Source organism: Tiliqua scincoides, chromosome 4 (assembly GCF_035046505.1).
Source record: "Tiliqua scincoides isolate rTilSci1 chromosome 4, rTilSci1.hap2, whole genome shotgun sequence".
Lineage (NCBI taxonomy): Eukaryota > Metazoa > Chordata > Lepidosauria > Squamata > Scincidae > Tiliqua > Tiliqua scincoides.
This window is the reverse complement of record NC_089824.1, coordinates 201173789-201186551: the sequence shown is the minus strand read 5'-3', so window position 1 is coordinate 201186551 and position 12763 is coordinate 201173789. Positions and strand designations below refer to the sequence as shown.

Here is a 12763-nt window from a genome sequence, read left to right as displayed (position 1 = left end):
GAGCAGCTAGTCACGGAGCCCACCAGAGGACAGGTGACTCTGGATTTAATATTGTGCGGTATGCAGGACCTGGTTAGAGATGTAAACGTTACTGAGCCATTGGGGAACAGTGATCATGCTGTGATCCGTTTTGACATGCACGTTGGGGGAAGAATACCATGCAAATCTCTAACAAAAACCCTTGACTTCCGACGGGCGGACTTCCCTCAAATGAGGAGGCTGGTTAGAAGGAGGTTGAAAGGGAGGGTAAAAAGAGTCCAGTCTCTCCAGAATGCATGGAGGCTGCTTAAAACAACAGTAATAGAGGCCCAGCAGAGGTGTATACCGCAAAGAAAGAAGGGTTCCACTAAATCCAGGAGGGTGCCCACATGGCTAACCAGCCAAGTTAGAGAGGCTGTGAAGGGCAAGGAAGCTTCCTTCCATAAATGGAAGTCTTGCCCTAATGAGGAGAATAAAAAGGAACATAAACTGTGGCAAAAGAAATGTAAGAAGGTGATACTGGAGGCCAAGCGAGACTATGAGGAACGCATGGCCAGCAACATTAAGGGGAATAATAAAAGCTTCTTCAAATATGTTAGAAGCAGGAAACCCGCCAGAGAAGCGGTTGGCCCTCTGGATGGTGAGGGAGGGAAAGGGGAGATAAAAGGAGACTTAGAGATGGCAGAGAAATTAAATGAGCTCTTTGCATCTGTCTTCACGGCAGAAGACCTTGGGCAGATACCGCTGCCCAAACGGCCCCTCCTAACCGAGGAGTTAAGTCAGATAGAGGTTAAAAGAGAAGATGTTTCAGACCTCATTGATAAATTAAAGATCAATAAGTCACCGGGCCCTGATGGCATCCACCCAAGGGTTATTAAGGAATTGAAGAATGAAGTTGCAGATCTCTTGACTAAGGTATGCAACTTGTCCCTCAAAACGGCCACGGTGCCAGAAGATTGGAGGATAGCAAATGTCACGCCTATTTTTAAAAAGGGAAAGAGGGGGGACCCGGGAAACTATAGGCCGGTCAGCCTAACATCCATACCGGGTAAGATGGTGGAATGCCTCATCAAAGATAGGATCTCAAAACACATAGATGAACAGGCCTTGCTGAGGGAGAGTTAGCATGGCTTCTGTAAGGGTAAGTCTTGCCTCACGAACCTTATAGAATTCTTTGAAAAGGTCAACAGGCATGTGGATGTGGGAGAACCCGTGGACTTTATATATCTGGACTTTCAGAAGGCGTTTGACATGGTCCCTCACCAAAGGCTACTGAAAAAACTCCACAGTCAGGGAATTAGAGGACAGGTCCTCTCATGGATTGAGAACTGGTTGAAGGCCAGGAAGCAGAGAGTGGGTGTCAATGGACAATTTTCACAATGGAGAGAGGTGAAAAGCGTTGTGCCCCAAGGATCTGTCCTGGGACCGGTGCTTTTCAACCTCTTCATAAATGACCTGGAGACAGGGTTGAGCAGTGAAGTGGCTAAGTTTGCAGACAACACCAAACCTTTCCGAGTGGTAAAGAGCAGAAGTGATTGTGAGGAGCTCCAGAAGGATCTCTCCAGACTGGCAGAATGGGCAGCAAAATGGCAGATGCGCTTCAATGTCAGTAAGTGTAAAGTCATGCACATTGGGGCAAAAAATCAAAACTTTAGATATAGGCTGATGAGTTCTGAGCTGTCTGTGACAGATCAGGAGAGAGATCTTGGGGTGGTGGTGGACAGGTCGATGAAAGTGTCGACCCAATGTGCGGCAGCAGTGAAGAAGGCCAATTCTATGCTTGGGATCATTAGGAAGGGTATTGAGAACAAAACGGCTAGTATTATAATGCCATTGTACAAATCGATGGTAAGGCCACACCTGGAGTATTGTGTCCAGTTTTTGTCTCAAAAAGGACATAGTGGAAATGGAAAAGGTGCAAAAGAGAGCGACTAAGATGATTTCGGGGTTGGGGCACCTTCCTTATGAGGAAAGGCTACGGCGTTTGGGCCTCTTCAGCCTAGAAAAGAGACGCCTGAGGGGGGACATGATTGAGACATACAAAATTATGCAGGGAATGGACAGAGTGGATAGGGAGATGCTCTTTACACTCTCACATAATACCAGAACCAGGGGACATCCACTAAAATTGAGTGTTGGGTGGGTTAGGACAGACAAAAGAAAATATTTCTTTACTCAGCGTGTGGTCGGTCTGTGGAACTCCTTGCCACAAGATGTGGTGCTGGCATCTAGCCTAGATGCCTTTAAAATTGGACTGGACAAGTTTCTGGAGGAAAAATCCATTACGGGGTACAAGCCATGATGTGTATGCGCAACCTCCTGATTTTAGAAATGGGTTATGTCAGAATGCCAGATGCAAGGGAGGGCACCAGGATGAGGTCTCTTGTTATCTGGTGTGCTCCCTGGTGCATTTGGTGGGCCGCTGTGAGATACAGGAAGCTAGACTAGATGGGCCTATGGCCTGATCCAGTGGGGCTTTTCTTATGTTCTTAAGGGATACATCTGGAGAAATGAAAGTTTTTGTGAGCTTTTTCATGGAATAATGCCAGTAAAAATCTCATTGGAAAAAATGGATTTATGTTCAACCTGTCTATGTAAACCTCCTTGAGTCTATTGAGAAGGGTGGTACATAAATACTGTAATAAATAAATCAGTGTTGTAGTGAGCATGTTGTCTGCATGCAGTAAGTCCCATATTCAGTCTTCAGTCAGAAGAGGATCTTGGATAGCAGGGTTGGATACCCCTCCCCGGGATCCCATAATATTGCTTTGGCAGTAGTTGATGATAGTGGGCCAGGTGGCCAGTTTCCATAGTTTAGCTCTGTTCTTGGTTCAGACCGAACTCTAAATAATACAGCTTGAGACACTTTGCCTCCAAGTGTTATTAGTTATTGATGCTGGTTTGCTGATTATGTGTTCTTACATCTGACTTCAGGGTCAATTGTCAATAGTTAGGGGCAATTCCAATGCCTCAAAAGGGCCATTACACTATGGAATTGTTCTGCCTCAGACCCTCCTCTCTTATGGAGTGAATTAATATAATTGAGTGCTGAGTCAGATGGAAAGCAAAAGCAGACATACCTGTTGTGTTTTAAAACCCAAGCCATCGTTTCACATAGCATCTTAACCCAGCTTTGATGTGGATCTTACTCTTTATCTAGAAGCAAACCTTTTTAAATCAGTGTGTGTGTGTGTGTGCATGCGTGCGTGCGCTGCATTTGATTTCAGCAACTGCTTTGGGGCTACCTACCTCTAGAAATGAATTGCTTTTGCCACAGGACCTTTTTATTTGAGTAATGGCTAGATATTACTTGTGTGTCATGTAATGTTTGTCCTATGAACTTGATAAAGTCTTGATACCACTAGTTCAGATGTCTTAGCTCTGTCATTATAGCTTGCATTTTCTACTCAAAGTTTGGCTAAAGCTGCTAAAATGCTTCAGTTCAATAAACCTTTTGCTCATCTGTAATATTTCATGTTGAGAAATTGCTCTATTTTCTCTGTAAAATCGAAGATCTGAAACGGAGCGTAATTAAATATAGTAGCCTGGAAGGCATCCATTAAATGGGTAGTTGGATTACCGTGCAGACAAAGTATTATCGACCTGGTATTTTTATATAAGGAATTTTATATAAGGAGGAGCATAAGGTTGTTTAATAGCAGCAGTCTTTCTTTGTCATTGTATTGGTCCTTAGTTTTGGAAAGGAGCATGGCCATTGGAGGAAATAGCCTTGTTATTTTCCTGTTGTTCTCTTGGAACACATAGCTCTTCATAGAAACAGATGTAACATTTAAGAATAATTAGGATGTAAAGCACTATTGATGTTATGCAGTTGACTCTTGAAGATGATTGTTAATCTGTCTAGGCTGGGGTCGGCAACCTTATACACTCAGAGAGCCATTTGGACCCATTTTCCCAAGGAAAAAAAACCTCAGGAGCCACAAAACCCTTTTGGCATCTAAAATGAAGATAACACTGCATATATAGGTTTTTTTTACCTTTATGCTCTTATAGGTCCCATTTTTATAATGTAGTCCCCTCTTGTAGCTTTTAGTTAGTTTTGTCATACATTCTTGTCCTGTGTTTTCAGACGCCTGGTCCTCTATGGTGTTTTGCCTGATTCCAAGGCCATTCTCTGCCTGGAGAATTATGCCCACTTTAAGCAAATTAGCTCCCCTTTTTCCCCCCAACAAATGACGTTGGTTCTGCCCTGCAGTCCTGCTAGACCCCACCTCCAGGGTAGCTCGCCTGTTCAACCTGCAGGGGTCCTCTCTCCTGCCAGCAGCCTTCCACCACTACAGCAGCCCCTTGGTCCTCAGCAGGTCTTGGGCACAGCAGTCACGCTTCAAACTCCAACGTCTCCAGCAGTCCATTAGTCACAAAGTCAATAAGCCAAGTCACAGTCCAAGGTCAGACTCCAAAGTCAGTCAAATCAGTCAGAGTATCCAAGTCAAAGTCAATAAGGCAAGTCAGTCTCCTCTCCAACCTGCACTCCTTCTCCAACCCACACCCCCCTTCCTGCCTCAGGTGCTCCTTATATCCCTGAGGGCCCTAATGCCTTCAAGTGGCTGCAGCTGTGCAGCACACTCTGCTGGATGCCCAGGCCTTACCCTTAAAGGGGCCACTGCTGACACCACATCTACCTCCTCACCAGATCTTCCAGGATTCCAATACATATGGTGTTTATGACATCTGCTTATCTTACATGGATACTAAAGAACTCCCCCCACCTTCCAGAGGCACCCTGCTGGAAGGAAAAAAAGGACACAGACTCCAGAGGTGGGGAAGAGAAGAAGCCAGAGCTGGGGGGGGGGAGGTGGGGGGCAGCCACAGGCCAGCTTCTGCCCTGCCTGCCTGCCCTCCCTCACTCAGGCTGCAACCCTCTCCACACTATCCTGGGAGTAAGCCCCATTGACTACAATGGGACTTCTGAGCAGACAAGTTGGTTGGAGCTCTCAGGTTGCAGTCCTCTCCACACTTTCCTGGGAGGAAGCCTCACTGACTACTTGTGAGTAGACCTGCATAGGAGGGGGCTGAGGCTGCAGCCCTCCACACCTTCCTGGGAGGAAGCCCCACTGACTACAGTGGGGCTTACTTGTGAGTAGACCTGCACAGGAGGAGGCTGAGGCTACAGTCCTCCACACCTTCCTGGGAGGAAGCCCCATTGACTACAGTGGGGCTTACTTGTGAGTAGACCTGCACAGGAGGGGGCTGAAGCTACAGCCCTCCACACTTTCCTGGGAGTAGCCCAGGGACTACATTGGAGCTTGCTCTCGAACAGACCTGCGCAGGCTCCCACTCACCCGTCCTTGCGCTTGGCCCTGAGCAGGCTCCAAGGCTGCCATCCCAGGCACTCTTTCCTGGGAGTAAGCTTCATCTGCTGTAATGGGGCTTACTACTGAGTAGACACACAGGATGTCTCCTCAACTGTGGAGGAAAAGCCTCTCCTTGCACTGAGTGGGGACCTGCAAGGGCTCGCAATGGCTGAGGAGGAGGGCGTCCTGCTGGAGAGGGAAAAACAGGGAGCTTAAGCCTGCAGAGCGGGCAAAATTGAAAAGGGAAACGAATGTGGAGCAGGTGGGGGTGAATGGAGAGAAGGGCAGTGAGCTCAGGGGGCGGAGGGAAGCAGCCTGCCCTTCCAACACAGGTGCCTCCTGTTATCCCCTTTGCCACTTTCATTGGGAGGAGCCGCAGCAGACAGTTGAAAGAGCCGCATGCGGCTTTAGAGCCACAGGTTGCCAACCCCTGGTCTAGGCATTCAGTGCCAGTCTATTGCTACACCCAGTCCAATTACATAAATAGGAAAGAAATGAAATTTTGCTGCTTTGTACTGCCTCCCTGTGCTGGTTATGTTCTGATTGTGCTGTCTGCAAGGAGTAGGTTTATTCTTCAAAGCTGATCCACCTTTTGAGTTCTTATAAGCATTTTTGCTACAAATATCCTTGAATTAATTAGCACCATCACATCTACCAGCTGGAGGTTATAGTTTGACTATCTTTTTGATGCTGTTTCAGTAAACCATCACTTCCAACAAAATTTTTAAAATGCTTACCATCTGACTAGCGTAGCCCAACCAATTTATCTTCAGTGAGTTAACATAACAGCTCTGCTGGGTCAAGCCAACAGCCCATCTAGTTCAGCATTTTGTTGCCTATAAGCAGGAGAGCAAGGCATACCTCTCTCCCAGTGTTGGTCCTCTGCATCCAGTATTCCTAAGTGCACCATTTCCGATCTTGGAGGAGGCAGGTACCCATCATGCCTAATAGCCAGATTTGTCCTCCGAAAATCTTCTAATCTCCTTTTAAAGTACACTAAGCTAGTAGCCATGAGGTCAATTGTGGTAGTGATTTTCATAGGTTAATTTTGTGCTGGATGAAGATTTTACTTTCTCTGTCCTAAATCTCTAGTAGTCGGTTTCAGTGGCTGACCTCTGGTTCTAGTGTGATGTATGAGAAGGGAAAGCAATTCTTTCCCCACTATGCATAATTTTATAAGCCTCAGGGTCCAATCTGTCCAGCTTTCCATCAGTGATGTAGCTGTACCAATGGGGCATGGTTTAGATTGGGGGCCAATCAAGGGGCCTATTCAAGTTAAAGGGATATTTGGTCCCTTCCTCAAGGCTAATTGTGGCTGCACCAGTGCTGGAAAGTTGGATAGGAATGAGCCCTCAATCTTATTACCCCCCCCCCAAGCTTCCTTTTTCAGAGTTAAAAAGAGGAAGGTGTTCCAGCCCCTTGATTATTTTGGTTGTCTTCTGCACCATTTTCAACTCTACATTTTCCTTTTTGAAATGTGATGAAATTAGAATGGTATGCAGTGTTCCAGATGTGGCCATATCATAGATTTGTTCAAGGTTGTTACGTTAGCACTTTTATTTTCAAACCTAATTATTCATAGCATGGAATTTCTGTTCTTCACAGCTTCTGCACATTGGGTTTGTGTTTTTCTTGAGCTAGTCACCCAAGCCCTAAATCTCTTTCCTGGATAGTCATCGACAGCTTGGACTCCATCAGTGCATCTGTGAAGCTGGCTTTTCTTTTCTTTTTCCCCAATGTGCATCACTTCAGACTTTGAACCTTATTTGCCATTTTGTTGCCTATTCACCCAGTTTGAAGATATCCTTTTGAATTTTCTTCCCAATCTGCTTTATTAATCATCCTCAGTTGTTTGATATCATATACAGACTTGACCCCATTGCTCCTTACTGTAACTCCAGAACATTTATGATACAAGTTAAAAAGCACTAGTCCTGCACTTTTCAACCAGTAATACTGGTACCACCAGTGGTACTTAAGGTGGTGTCTGGTGTACTCACTGAACCCCAGACAGCTGCCGCCTGGCAGCAAGACCAGGAACATGATACAACAAAAAGTGGCAGGAAGCTTGGCTGGGCAGGCAGAGCTCCAAAGCTTGCTTTTCTGCATTTGAAGAGCCCTCTCATCTATGCTGAGCCTCTTACTGGTATTACTGCATTGCATCTGGCCAACCCAAAAGTAATTAGTGATTGCCACTAGTGCAGTAATTGCCAGTTACTTCCGGTGGTACATCAAATAGGTGGACCATGTGGAAGGGTATGGCAGAGGACAAATGCTAAGAAACACTGCAGTAGTCCCAAAACAGATAGATGTGCTGTCTTCCTTCCACTGTGAAAATTTCCCATTTATTCATAATCTGTGCTTTGTGTTTAACCAGTTACCAGTCCTTTTCATAAAAGGATCCTTCTTTGTTCTTCTCAAGATAATTAAGAAAAAGAAATGAAACCTTTTTAAATTAGTGCCAGCAACGAACAACTTATTTTTTTTCCAAGTGCAGGATTCTTTGTGATATCAGGAAAAACAAAGAAAAAAAACCTGAATATTTGTTTACGCATGATCCCTAAGATTGAATCACATTTGTAAGGGCTGTTGCCTACATGTTTCTGCTGAATACTTTATACTTGTAGCAATCTGGTGTACGTGTCTGTTGATTCTAGAGTTCTTCATTACATAAGCTATTTTGTCTGTAAGCTTGGTAACTGTCCCCCAAGTTAGGATTCATCTTGAAAAACGGTTGCATCTGCTGGCTATTAACATTTCTATATACTGGTAAAGCACTGAAAACCCAGTTCAGATATGACACTTGAAGGGACTGTGGACATCGCTGACCTTGCCAATAATAAGGTGGATGAACTCTAGTTGTTGATGCTTGGGTGCATTACATCAGACTAGCAACCTGAAGAGCAAGTTACTCATTTTTTCCCTACATTGCAGTCTTGCAAGAGGGAGGGGAAGGAGAAATGGATTTCTTGTATCCTAGAAAGAGATGATCAATAAATGACATGGAGAATAACTTTTGTCAGTATCTGGTTTGCGCAGTGCAGCTTGTGAAGTGTTTTTTCACTCGTTTGGCCTCCTTTGATGAACTCTCTTAGCCACCATTTAGGTTTGGCTACTACAAAGTTTCAACATGAAGTTGCTTACAGTAGCATTGTAGCTACAGTTGCTCTGTAGCATTAAATGCATTTGCAGCACTCAAGCTTTAACTTCAGATGGAAAATTACAGTAACTATTGCCATCAAGTTTTTGTGTGTTTATTTTAGTCATGATGAAACTAATACTTGAGACTGTTTAAGTTTCTGGTGTGATGCTGATTTTAGACGCTGAAAATAAGTGCCCTGAAAAATGGATGAGTTGAGGTAGATAAGACTTGTCACTAATGCACTGCTTTTTCCATAAAGACGTGGCTTGCATTTTGCATGAAACTTCAGCAACCTTTGCATACTTGTGCCATAATTACTGTCTTTACTATTGTGATATTTATGTGCTAGAATACATGTACAGGTCAACTTTCTAGCACAATCCTTAATGATTCATCGTTCATCTGAAAAAAAAAAAAAAAAAACAACCAGTGCTGGCCAGAGTAAAATACAGTATTCACTTGTTTTCATTTATTCCAGGGTTGAAGTTGTAAAGCCATTGAAACTTAAGCTGGACAGATTTACTATGAAGTCTTCATAGGGAAAAGTGCTTTCATTTAGCAGCTATTATTCCACCTTACAAGCTTTTGACACAGATGTCTAATGGGTTCTGGAGTGGGCTCTGTCAGTGTAACATAGTAATATGGGGAGTGTTGATGCAGTTGCCTTTGTGGCAGAGCTTTGACTGCCCTCAAACATGTAGTCATGTAGCCAAAACTAAGTACAAGACTCTGAGATGTCATTGTTTCTGCTACTCTGTGAACAGGAAACATCCTCTGAAAAACTGCAGATAATGGTTGTGGAAGAAAGTATTTATTATTATTATTATTATTAATATTAATATTATTATTATTATTAATATTAATATTATTATTAATATTATTAATATTAATATTAATATTAATATTAATAATATTATTAATATTAATATTAATAATATTAATATTAATATTAATAATATTATTATTAATATTATTAATATTAATATTATTATTATTATTATTATTATTATTATTATTATTATTATTAAACAGTATTTATATACTGCTTTTCAACAGAAAGTTCACAAAGCGGTTTACAGAGAGAATCAAACAAACAACTAATACTAAAGATCAGTCCTCTTTTTTGGGCTCATTCCTATTAAATATTGCTTGACCCAGGAGCAGCTTCTTGTATGTTGGGTCATGAATTATGATTAAAAAAAACAAACATGTTTACTGTAAAATATTGCTTTTATTCTAACGCCTTCTTCTGTTTATGGAAGAAGTTCCATTTGTGCAGGGGTGAGAATTTTCAGCAATCTCACTTACCCTCTGCAGTTCTCTGCATCACCACCCCTGAAAATTGATTCTTTGGAGTTGGGGAACCTGAGGAATATATATATTCTGGGGGAGTGGTGCAAGGGACTACAGAACAATAGTAAAATCTGAAGTGCAGGAGCTTGTCATGACAGCCCATCCTCCCCAACCTTTAAAAAACATAAAACAAAAAAAAAATTCTTCATTAGTCTATTTTCTTCTCCTGTCATATATTCATACTTTGAAAGTTATTTGAGTGGCATCTCTTTAAGTGAAGTATATGTTATCACAAACTCTTGGAGTAGGTTACAAAAATCTAGTACAGTGTTGCCTCGCAAGACGAATGCCTCGCACACCAAAAAACTCGCAAGACGAAAGCGTTTTTGCGATTTTTTTCTGGTGACTCGCAAGACGAATTTTTCTATGCCGTGCTTTGCAAGACAAATTTTTTCTATGGCCGTGCTTCGCAAGACAAATTTTTAAAATTAAAAAGTTGAAGTTTTGTGCTTGAAATTTTTGAAATCCTCTGTACAGTATGTATGCCTTTAAAGAGCACTTAATAAACACTTTGTAAACCAAATTTGACTTTGTTCTGACTTTTTTTGCCCATAGGAACGCATTAATTAAATTTCAATGCATTCCTATGGGAAACCGCGATTTGCAAGATGAAATTTTCGCAATACGAAACAACTTGCGGAACAAATTAATTTCGTCTTGCGAGGCACCACTGTAACTGGAATAATTTTAAAACTATAAAAATTGAAAGGTGGAATCAAAAATATCCAAAATTAATAGATTATTTTAGAGGTCTGTGCATGTTTACTTAGATGTCAGTTCCAGTTTCACAATCTGTGTCTTCTGTAGCCCCTCACCCAATGAAATTAAGTAATCCTCTGTTCCCCTCCTGGGGGGAGGGTCTAATCCAGACTTGCGTTCTATCCTTCAGTACATCCACTCAATTCTCACTCCTGTATATCCATCTGTGTGAATGCCATCACCATCTATCCTCTATGTATGTTTTGGAGCAGGGTAGACTGGTGTTCATGCCCTTATGCATGTTTCTCAGTTTCTCTCCAGTTGAACCAAGAACATAAAAACAGCCCTGCTGGTTCAGACCATAGGCCCACCTAGTCCAGCTTCCTGTATCTCACAGTGGCCCACCAAATGCCTCAGGGAGTGCACAAGACACCATGAGACCTGAATCCTGGTGCCATCCCTTGCATCTGGCATTCTGAGGTAACCCACTTCTAAAATCAGGAGGTTGCACATATACATCATGGCTTGCAACACATGATGGACTTTTCTGCCAGAAATTTGTCCAATCCCCTTTTAAAGGCATCTAGGCTAGATGTCATCACCACATCCTGTGGCAAGGCATTTCACAGACTAACTACTCACTGAATGAAGAAATATTTTATTTTGCCTGTCCTCCCAACAATTTTAGCAGATGTCCCCTGGTTCTGGAGTTATGTGAGAGGGAAAAGAGCATCTCTCTATCCATTCTGTCCATCCCCTGCATAATTTTGTCCTTCTCAGTTATACTCCCCCTTGGGCACCTTTTTTCTAGACTGAAGAACCCCAAACGCTGTAGCTTTTCCTCATAAAGAAGGTGCCCGAGCCCAGTAATCATTTTAGTTGCTCTCTTTTGCACCCTTTCCATTTCCACTATATCCTTTTTGAGATGTGGCGACCAGAACTGGACACAAGAGAAAGAGAAAAATAGTTGAATCTATACTTTTTTACATCTTGGGAAAGGAAGCAGTGTTAGCTGCACCCTGGGGCATAGCCCTTCCCTGAGCCCCCATGTCATTCCTTGGTGCATTGGGTGGCATCACTGTCTGGGCTTCAAGAGTTCAGGAGTCTACCTGGCTATGTGGACATAACGTAGCCAACCTTTGACTCCAGGAACAAATGAGAGGAGGGAAGCAACTTTGAACAGACAAATGGAAGAAATAGTTAAATGGCCTCAATTATCTTTCCTTCCTCCTGTTCCAGTCCTTCAAAAGAATCTCAGCACCATGTTGCCAGGCTTGGCAGTCTCACTGAGTCTTGCCCTTTCTTTGCCTGAAGTTCTAATGGAGAGGGAAGGAAGAGAGACACGTAGTTCTTCCATGCTGAATGGATTTGGGTATTCATCTCTCAGCCTAATGTATTATTGCATAGTTATAACAATGAAATGAAACCAGGTAGAATTTCCTGCCTTGAGGCTTTATGGTATGGCAGGCATGGAAGCTTAAGGAATCGTGCAGACTTGAGGTTTGCTATATCTCACAAATTGATAACACTACCCTATATGCAATCAGAATATCGGTCCATCTAGCCCAGTACTGTATACTTGGTGTTTTGGGGCAAAAGTATTTTTCATCCTACCATCTGGGATTGTTTTTAACTGATGCCAGGAATTGAACTTGGGATCATCTACATGCATAGTTTGTGGTCTACTAGACACTCTGGGTTCCCTCAGGGAGAAAGATAAAAATATTGTTAATGAATGAATTCTCTTGGGTTATGGTCCCTTTTTCTGAGCGTTTTTCAGCACTTGTAGCTGTTGAGGCAGTAATCCTTGTGACAATTTGCTGTATCGGTTTCTTTAATATAAAGCTATTTGGAAGAGGATCACTCTATGGGGGACTTGGCAAATCATTTAAACTGTCTGATTTTTACTTTGCATTTCCCCCTTTCAAACTGCCCAGACCAGCCCTGTCATATGTTTGACTAGTTCTGGTTATTGGACTGGTTCTGGTTCTGGTTATATATATGTGTGTGTGTGTGTGTGTGTGTGTGTGTGTGTGTGTGTGTGTGTGTGTGTGTGTGTGTGTAACATCTATTTGTTCAAAATTTTAATTCAGACTACAAGAATAGGACTGAATTATTTCAGAAAGAAGTGATATTGTCTGTTGAAAATTGTTTTGAATTCATTGATTTGATCTTGCAGAGCACAGTTGTAATTGCTCAGTCATGCCAGGGTGACATTATTTGTGATAGATGTATTTGATAGAATAATCCCTACTGCTGTTTCTTTCCTTGATCA

At 42.6% G+C, this 12763-nt stretch overlaps 1 protein-coding gene across 1 annotated transcript in view; it reads left to right on the top strand.

The window, feature by feature from the left end:
- STK4 (serine/threonine kinase 4) overlaps nt 1–12763 on the top strand; it is a 67952-nt gene that overhangs the window by 28626 nt on the left and 26563 nt on the right. The window lies entirely within an intron of this gene.